A 10,762-nucleotide genomic window follows, 5' to 3' on the forward strand; every position below is an offset into this window, starting at 1 on the left:
AAAAAAAAAAAAAAAAAAAAAAAAAAAAACTGAGGATCTTTCCTTAATTAACTGTGATTCTCCATCTTCACAGTTTGCAGGGATGCGGGCATGGATATCTTTGGAGGCTGCTATTCTACAATGCATGAAGGAAGGGTGGAGGAAGTACGAGCTGTCATGACGGTGCTAAGCTGAAGAACCTGGGATCTCCTACCTCTGGCTTTCTTACTACATGAAATGAATTTCCAAACTGTTTAAGCTAAAAAAAAATGCATATATCTTAGTTTGCTTTGTGGCTTTCTGGCTGATATTATGAACAAATTCATGCTATATAATTGTATCCCCTTGATAACTTTTCATACTAAATTTATACTCATGAACACCGAAGTACCAAATGAAAAATTCAGGCAAGTTACAGCAAAGAGCTCAGATAAACAAGGGAAAAAATGCTTGTCTATGGGCAATCTACCAAATTAGGATCGCTACTTGGAAGCATTCAAAATTAGTCTTTATTATTAAAGTACTTTTTTTCACAGGAAGAAAGACTTCCTGTATATGTCTAAAAGGTTGATGTAAAAGTGCAGCTGGTCATACATAGGCTAATCCACATTAATTTAATATTAAAATAGAGTATGCCAGCTCTTTCTAAATTTGCTCCAGAGCAATAGATGTCTTGGGAGTCCATATTAATAAAACATCATGTTGCTCTAAGCAGAAAGGAGCCCTGTGGAACAGCCCTGAAAAGAAGAAAAAGACCAGAAACTTCACAGGCTGCTCTGCCCAGAAGGAAGATTAAAAATACCCACTAGAAGCAAAATAAGAATTAGAAAACAAATACAAGACCACCTTTCTCTTTAATTTCTCCACTTTTCTCTTTCCACATATGATTTAACACAAGTTTGCCATAATAGGCTATCCTTAATAAAGACAACACAGAATGAATTAATAAGTGAATGAACGAATACAAAAACAAATGATTGGATAGAATGGCTCATCATTTGGGATCAATACATCATAGCAATCCTTTCATTGCTATCCTTCATAGCAATGAAGGATAGCAATGAAAGTACAAGGTATTATTCAGGAGCATAATAATTGTCAACAGTTTCCCTCTTCTTCCTCACTCGGCAGCAGTCACATGTTCTCACTGTCCTTAGGCAGATCTAGGAGCTGCGTGGAGTGCTAAAGTCTAACTGTGAACTCTTCTTTTAATGAAGACCCTAATTTTTAAATCACATGGACTCTATTGATTTGTTTTGCATATTTCATATATCAATACATATAGCATGCATCCAACACATACAATAAATTTTTCTAATGTATAGATCCAAAAGATTGTGTTAAGACATAGTAGACCCAGAGTGGAACAATGAATGTGTGAACAGCAGTCAAGAAAAAAGTTTAGTTAGTGCTCCGTGAGAATTCTCATTCAATTAGGAAGTACAACCCCAGCACCCACTGTTAGTCAAACACACATCCTCGTCCTGACTCAGAAACACATTTGGATACTGAGATGACTTCCTTGGCCACAGAGGGCCTCCACTTCCCCCAAAAGAGAGGGTTGGATCAGGTGGTGGTTATGGCGTCTCCCAGTTCACAAAAACGACAGCATCATTTTAGCGAGTAGTAGTTTAAACTAATGTTTAAAGTACTACGAACGCCAAGCACTCCAAGTAGACTTTAACCACTAAGTAAGAAACCCTGGGTTATTCTCCAAGAGTCTTAAAACTTGCTTAGAGTCCAAGAAGACAGAATTGCTGAAAATAAGTTGTGTTGCCTTAAGAATAGGAACCAAAATATGGTTTTAACCAAAATATTTGATTTGTGTGTTAATACAGACACACTTTTAGTTCTATGCCCCAACTTTTAATATTACAGCAGTTATTTTAAAGTCTAAAACTATGATCAATGGGCTTTTAATGTCATATTTATCTTAGATTGTTGTTGTTGCTGCTTGGGGTTTTAATTTCATTTTCACTAGAAATTTTAGAAATTTGTCAAAGAATAAAGTATATATGTCTTTGGGCATATATACTATACTTCAAGTTACATGCATTGGAAATTTTACATATGGTATTATCATTGCGTTCAGATTTAGATATTTCAGCTAACACACACATAGATTTCCCTAAATCAATCCTATCCCTCCACTACCACCTCCACCACTGCTTTTTAAAGGATTTAGTCCATTACACAAATGTTGCTTATATGTGTTTCTTCCAGGCAGCTCCCATTGTCTGCAAGTACTCTTTTCAAAAACAAATTCAAAAGTAAAGTTAAATGTAGTCACATTACAGAGATAGTAGCAACAATATTTGGTTAACATAACTTCCCAAATGTAATGTGTGGTTCAAATAAATTTGTTGGGAAGTGAATGTTTGCAGTAGAAGAGTATATGCAGATATAAACATCAGAACCTTTACGATTAAATCAACAGAACGCCACTGCAATGTTCTATATCAATGAAGAATGGCTTTATAGTACAATGCTTTAGTAAACACAGACCCTCACTTTAATCAGTAATGTTAAACTTCCCTTTCACCAAACATCTCACGAATGCCTGCCAGCATGAGATACAATCGGTTAATGTAAGGTTCACCCTCTTCTCCTTTGTCTCCACTATACGCATATTTTGAAAATGAAAAGATAAAAAAGTGGAAACCAGGGTATTTACAAAAGTAATTATTAGCACCACAAAGATCCATAATTCCCATTACTTTATACGTATATTGGAAATGGTTTGTTATTGCATATGATACCAATATGTATTCACTCCTATCAAAAGATAACAGTCACACCTAAAGGCATATTTCTGTGAAAGCCATTTCACAAAACAGGAAAAAAACCCTGAATTTTGAAATGACAGAGCTTTGCGTCCTTCTGCTAGGTGTTTATTTTTATCGCATAGTTTCTGTTAAGAGAAATTTAGACACAAATAGTCTTTCTCAACTAGGCCAGCTGGTGGCGGTGTTGACTGCATACCAGAATAGCCTCAAGCTGGCAGGAGTTTCTCATTGTTTCAAAAAAGTATTTCCCAAGAAATACAAATGAGTTCATCTTATCTGTGTTTTGAAACTTTCAAAGACATTATTCCCTCATATCAGCACTACTGTGAACTCCCTTTGTAAAGCCTGATGATCCATCTATTTCTCTTGGCCCTGTGTACAGCATTCAAGAGACAGGACGTGTTCCATTTCCAAGGCTTAGTTAATCGATGGATATACATGTTATCTGTTCACAGCTAGAAAAGCACCACTGTTTACCTTGCCCGTGACAGGGCTTTGAAACTGCATGGAACTTTTCCTATAAGCAGAAGAAAGGACAACATCTGCATGAGAGAAGCACAAGTTTATATTTGGAGTTAGAAACATCAAAATCGTTCAGGCTGCTGTCAGATTGATGTGTATACAGACCCACTATGGGTATGCAAATCAGTATCTTCCCACGAACTTCTCTTTAATTGTACTTTTACTTGATATGTCCTTATCTGTGTGTGTGTGTGTGTGTGTGTGAGTGTTTAATCTGCTACTTAATGGAACAATCTCTGACAATCAGGGCTTTGAATCATGCCAACAAGATAAATTGAAATCGATCATATTGTCAAAATGCATTTATAAACATAAATGCTTCTGTATAATCTGAATAAAATTTTCTTTTTATTGCCAAAGTTCTCAGGTTTACTTACACACTCCTCTTCTCTCCATGTGCATTGCTGAGTTAGTTGTTCATTCCCTTTCTGTAGAATAGAGTTGGCAAATTTTTCTTAATAGGTCAGATAGTAAATATTTCAGGCTTTGGGTACCAAGAGGTAAAGTCGAGGCTATTATGTGGGCACCTACATAATCACTCAAAAACGTAAAAGCCATTCTTAACTCAAGAGTAGTACCAGGTGCAGAGTCAGGAAAGATTTGGCTTTGTAGGCCAAAGTTTGCCAATCAGCTTCTAGAGAATAAATTATATCATGGGATGTATGTATATTTTTCCAGTAAAATCCACAAAGACTGGCAGAAAATAGACTCTAGCCTGTATATTATGTTAAAATTTTCTAGTTAAAAGTTTTCCAATTTAAAGCTACATATTAGAATTTGATACTAATCATTTATATGTTTTAAAATGCTTATTATTATCACCAAGAAATAAAAATCCTGGACCTGAGATCAGAAAATTTGGCCCAAGAGACACTCATAATGCTGCACAATGGGCTGTGTGTGGTGACAGGGCAAGAGAAAACAACCAGAAACACCCCCAAATAAATAACCATAATGCTGTGCACAACACATCAACCACAGCAGGCAGTTTTCAGCAACTACCTTACAGTGTGTTTTAAAACTTAGTGTTGACAACACAACACTTTTTTCTTGTTATCGGTAAACATTTTAAATTTTATTTGTTTTAATTGACTAATAACAATTATACATATTCATGGAGTTCATAATGATGTTTTAATACATATAAAGTGAGTGATCAGATCAGGGTAATCAGCATTTCCATCATCTCAAACATTTATCATTTCTTTGTGTTGGGGACATCCCATAGGCACCAATACTTTAAATTTTAAATTGACAATTTATTTATTTTTGACAATTATTAGCAGTGTAGGTTTTCAAGAAAAGATCCTCCTTGTTGCAGACTTGGGACTGTGCAGGGAGTGCTCGGAGGCCAGGACAAGGGGTATCGGGGATGGGCTGGTGTTGATGTCTCCTCCACGGAGATCTGAGGGAATGAGGAACTAAGCTATTGAACTAACTTAGAATGAATCATGAGTTTTGGGTTCACACTTTGTTTTTGTTTATTTTTTTTTTCCTTTCACCAGCAGCATAGGGTATTTTGCAAAGTAGATTAGCTAGTAGAAAAGGAATGGAATGAAATAACAGACTCACTCAATAATTATTTATCTTTGACTTTGCAATATGGTCAAAAATATTCTCAGAAGCTTACTTTTTGAAAATGAAAAAAAGAAACTTGAGCGCATATGCCTGCATGCTGGGCCCTGACTTAGAGCTAACAGGGAACTTCAGTATCGTCCAGCTTAACCCTCTTACTTCACAGGTGAGTAAATGACAGCCCAGAGCACTTGAGTGGCTTGCCCAAGGTCACACAAGAAACGAGGTACTCCAGGCCGATGCATAATCAATCTATTGAACAGCAAACTTTCTAGCTCAGGGATGGAGCTAAAAGCAAGTTATCTTTCTTGAAATGAATGGGTCTTGTAGACTCACAAGATAAGGGTAAAATATGAGCTATTTTGAATGCCTTCTAGCATTGTCCAGAAACCCAATAAAAATGGGAATTAAGGGATACAACTCTCACTACTACTCCAGACAGGACAGGTGCGAGCTGTGGAGAGCAAGAGGTGGGTGGGGGTTTGGGAGCTGGCCTGAAGATGCCCAGGAACCTGAACCCTGCCTCCTCCAGTGGTCACCAGCCACACTGTGTCTGAGGGTCTCCAAGGCCGGCACAGACCTGCAGCATGCATCATTGCCTCAGATTGTTCTATTCAGCAGCCACCCGGCCCTCCCTTTTGGGGAATCAAAGGGAAGCATCAGGAGAGAACAGGCATCTCAAGGCTGGGCTCCCTGAACACCACGAGATCAACTCCTTAAACAGTAAGCCAAAGCCTCTCGCCCTTCACATTTAAACATATCAAACTGCTGCGTTCTAATCAAGTCAAGCAGCCAGTGTTGTTTTTAAGACTTAGAGTCTCTACTTTACGGGACACTGTGATCCATAAAATAAATTTTTATCACAAAGTGGCATGTGCTCAAGAGGTTCCTGGCTACTGAAGTGGATTACCCTTGGGCCCTCTATCAAGATGGCTTCATGTCTGGATTCCAGGTGACTAGGATAGTTTTCACTCTACTAAACCGCACCTCCTATAACCCATCCGATCTCCTGTGAGTGTCAGAGTTGCACACCCTGCCCTGCAGCACCATAACAACAAGAGAACCTAACCTTGTAGAGTCAGTGCCATGGTCTGGGGACATAGGAAATGCCCCTTTCTACACAGAAGGAAGATTATATTACCTAGTCCTGGTGTGTTCTTTTCCCCATAATTGTCATCCAACAGAAACGTCAATCTCCATACATACGGCCAACAAGCATATGAAGCAATGCTCAGCATCACTGATCATCAGAGAAATGCAGATCAAAACCACAATGAGACATCACCTCACACCAGTCAGAATGGCTATGGTTAAAATGTCAAAAAGAAATAACAGATGCTGGTGAGGCTGCAGAGAAAAGGGCAGGCTTATACACTGTTGGTGGGAACGCAAATTAGTTCAGCCCTTGTGGAAAGCAGTTCGGAGATTTCTCAAAGAAGCAAAAATAGAACTACCATTCAACTCAGCAACCCCATGACTGGGTATACACCCGAAGGAAAATAAATCACAAAAGACACCTGCCCTTGTATGTTTATCGCAGCACTGTCCTCAACAGCAAAGACATAGAAACAACCCAGGTCGGGCCGGGCGCGGTGGTTCACGCCTGTAATCCCAGCACTTTGGGAGGCCGAGACGGGCGGATCACGAGTCAGGAGGTTGAGACCAGCCTGGCTAACACGGGGAAACCCCATCTCTACTAAAAATACAAAACAAAACAAAACAAAACAAAAAAACATTAGCTGGACGAGGTGGCGGGCGCCTGTAGTCCCAGCTACTCAGGAGGCTGAGGCAGGAGAATGGTGTGAACCCGAGGGCGGGGCTTACAGTGAGCCGAGATCGCACCACTGCACTCCAGCTTGGGCGACAGAGCGAGACTCCATCTCAAAAAAAAGAAAAGAAAGAAGATGTCAAACGTATACACCATGGAGTACTACAAAGTCACAAAAAAGAATGAACTCATGTCCTCTGAAGCAACATGGATGCAGCTGGAGGCCATTATCCTAAGCGAATTGACACAGAAACAGAAAACCAAATACCACATGTTCTCACTTTTTTTTTCGTTTGAGACAGGGTCTTGCTCTGTCTTAAAAGCCCAGCCCAGGCTGGGGTGCAGTGACATGATCACAGCTCACTGCAGCCTCAATCTCTCAGGCTCAAGCAATCCTCCCACCTAAGCCTCCCAAGTTGCTTGGACTACAGGTGTACACCACCATGCCCAGATAAGTTTTTAAAATTTTTGTACAGACAGTGTCTCATCATGTCTAGTCTCAAACTCCTGGGGTCAAGTGGTCCTCCCACCTCGGCCTTCCAAAGTGCTGGGATTACAGGTGTGAGCCACCACACCTGGCCTGTTCTCACTTACAAGCTAAACCAATGTTTAGCTTTACCACAAAAGGACACGAAGAAGGTAAAAATAGACACTGGGGACTCCAAAAGGGAGGAGGCCGGGAGCATGGGCTGAAAAACTGCTCATCGGGTACTATGTCTGCTACTTGGGCAATGGGATCCTTAGAAGCCCAAACCTCAGCATCACACAATATACCCTTGTAACAAACCTGCACCCGCACCCCCAAATCTAAAATAAAAGTAAAATTTAAAACAAATACATACATAAATAAACAAAATGGAAAAAAAAGAAATGTCAATCTCCCCTTCAAAATGCAAGGTTAGGACATTTTCTCAGCTGACTACTGAGCTCCCAAGTTTTTAATTTTAAACTAAATTTAATGTTGACAAATAATGTTGGATGCTGTATATACTCTACACTATTATAGCTGTTAATAAGATTATGTCTGTCATTTTTCTCTAAAAATTTCAGAATGTTCTATTAAATCCTAACACAAATTTCCCTCAACCCTACATTGCCCCATAATCCTTATCTTGGTGTGGCTCAAATATAACAGAAGAGGCTAAGGTATACAGACAGCCAGAGCAGGCAACGCGATTACGAATGGAGGGTCCTCTGACACCTCAGGAGATAGTCCCCCCCACCCCTGGTATGCATTTAATACTAGAATTCCATTTGCAGAACAGACCTCTCCCTACTAAATTTGCAGGAATGGTGTCAGAGAACAGGAAGAGCCCAAAGGTTATGGTTAAGGGCTGAGAGACACAAAAAGCCTCTAGATTACTTGATATCCCAGTGACTTGTGAGTTGCTACCATGAGGAGGTTGAACAAAGGGAGCAGGGTCCAATGTATAAAGAGCGTCTACCAGCAACTGATGAGGACGGCCATCTGCAGTTAAGTTAATTCACTTTGAGTGTTTAAGCATAACAGTATATCGTGGCCTTTGCCCTTCTTCATTGATATGAATTGATAGGAATCGAGTAATTTTTGTCTTCATTTTTTTTTCTGTTCTTGTGTGTGCATGTGTGTGTAAGATGGGAAGATCTTCTTTCCAGTTTAAGATATCCCAAAGTGTCCTTGTCCATAGGCGCTTAACTGGGGAGTGGGCTACCCAGCTGTTTGATCTGCAGGGCCACAGTTTACTTTGGATCTTGCCTCATTTTTGTTCTAAAGCCATTGCAACATGCTGTGCCTCGTGTTGTTGCTCATCTCAAGTGGCTGTTCTCCATTCTCATTTCTGTTTTTGAATTAGGTCTCCAACTTCAGGTTCAACTCCATTGACAAAGCCAGATGAAAGGGCTGTTGCTACCTCAGCACCTCTGTAACACTCAGATGTCATCAAAAGTTGTTTTCCAGTCTACCTCAGAAACCTCCTAAAGTGTCATCTTTTTCTTTGTTTGTTTGCATGACTGAATTATGCTCCAGCAGATCTGTATTGAAAACATTTGGGGTATGACTTTTAGCACACTTGACCTACATTTTGGGTAGGTCCCTTTTTTGACTGTCAGGTTTATTGTGGAAACGGGAATCCTATAAGGTCTCTTTCCTGGTCAGTCCAATCAGCTTTTACCCTCCAAGCTTTGGCATCGGAGGTCCTGACCAACATGTGTACATGTTGATAAATGTACAAGGTATACGTGTGTACAAAATGTGTACAAAGTCAGGGGTCCCTGGGTTATATGCCCCCAGAAGAATTCTAAATGTTTCTAATAAATATTTGCTGTTCTTTGGCTTTAAGGAATTTTTTTTTTTCAACTTAAAAAAAAATAGAGACAGGGTCTCACTGTGTTGCCCAGGTTGGTCTCGAACACCTGGGCTCAAGCAATCCTCCTGCCTCGACCTCCCTAAGTGCTGAGATTACAGGCATTAGGGAAATCTTCAATTTTATCTCTTAATTCAGCCCAGGTCCAAGGCTTAATTCTACAGTTGCCCCGCAGAACTGGCTTGCAAGAGGAGTTTTAGGAGGGTTGTTTGGGAAAAGTAGGAGGTCTGGACCAAGGGAAGATGAGGGAGGTGGTGTGGGTGTGGAAGGACAGTGATCAGAGCATAAAAGGAAAAGAGAGCTGGATATTAGGAGACAACCAAGGGGGCATGGAGGGGGGTGGTTTCCAGAAAAATGAGTCTAGTGAGTTCTTTCTTACATTTGTCAAATTGCTCATTAGCTTTGGTCAATGAATCTTTTAGCACTTTGTACTTCAGAATTTTATCTGGAGGTGTACCAATCAAAAAAATGCCACCCATTGGGCCGGAGGAACATTATTTCCTTTCTTCTCAAACAGACTATTTTGTTCAAATGAAATGCTCTGCTGAGTGGCCACCGAAGGCCCAATCACCCTTGGTGAAGTTATGCCATTTAGAGAAACAGGCACAAGAATTTAGACTGAGTCAGACTGCGTATAAGAAGCAGGAGTGTTTTGAGGTACAGGAGAGGATTCAGACTTCGAAGACCCCTGAGAGCTGGCGAGGGTCAGAAGGGATGTAATGCTCTGTACCTCCTCTCTTGAGCCCCTAGACTGACAAGTGGCCACCCCCGAATGCAGGCTTCACAATCTGCCCTCCCAGCAGGCAGAAAGCCAGAGAGAATGCCGTCTTGGGATCAAAATCAAGCTCTCAAGACACAAAATCCAGACAGAAGGAGAACCTCATCTGGTTTTATTGGTTACCCATAGCTGAGTTTTGTCCAAGTGGGTGCCTGTCAGTGAGAACCACAAGCTCACAGGTATGTGAGCGAAAAGGACTGACAAAGAATGGTATGATTCCACCAAGGCAGCCAAACAAATGGGAACTAATACCTAGTTATTAACAAATGCTGGATACCAAAGTGAGCATAATCAAGGAACTCAACACAAAGAGAATGGGGTTTAGGCTCAGGGCTGACTTAGCACATCCATGCTTCGAGTAGCAAGACACAGGGGGCCTCTGTGGGTACCAGACCTGGCTGAAGGTTGAGTCCAGGACAACAGAGTGTGCAGACCTCCACTGCAACTATGGAAATACATGAAGACCAACCAAGTGAGAACAAGCAAAGACTATTTATTCAGAGTTTGCCATAGCAAGGGCATCACCTACCATCTTGCACTTCGGCAGAGACTCAAAGGCAAGCAGAGAGGTAGGAAAGCTTTATAGTAGAATCAAGGGAAGCTTTCAAGTGTGTGTTGATTGGAGGATATAGGCGTGGGAAAGCTGGAGGCAGCTAACTAGAAGTGGGGCCTCCTATGTGATTGGTTAGGGTGCATACTTGACTTTCTCTGATTGGCTCTTAGTTGGAAGCAGGAACAAAAATTAGAGAAACTGTCAGTCATCACTCAAGTTCTTGACCTGTTATGGTGGCTCACACCTGTAATCCCAACACTTTGGGAGACCAAGCTGGGTGGATCACTTGAGCCCAGGAGTTCAAGACCAGCCTGGGCAGCATGGTGAAACCTTGTCTCTACAAAAAAGATACAAAAAAAAATATGTATATATATTTTTTATATAATATATATATACAAATTTTTTATACACACACACACAGAGAGAGAGAGAGAGAGAGAGGGAGAGAGAGAGAGAGAG

Source organism: Rhinopithecus bieti, unplaced genomic scaffold (assembly GCF_001698545.2).
Source record: "Rhinopithecus bieti isolate Rb0 unplaced genomic scaffold, ASM169854v2 scaffold_32012, whole genome shotgun sequence".
Lineage (NCBI taxonomy): Eukaryota > Metazoa > Chordata > Mammalia > Primates > Cercopithecidae > Rhinopithecus > Rhinopithecus bieti.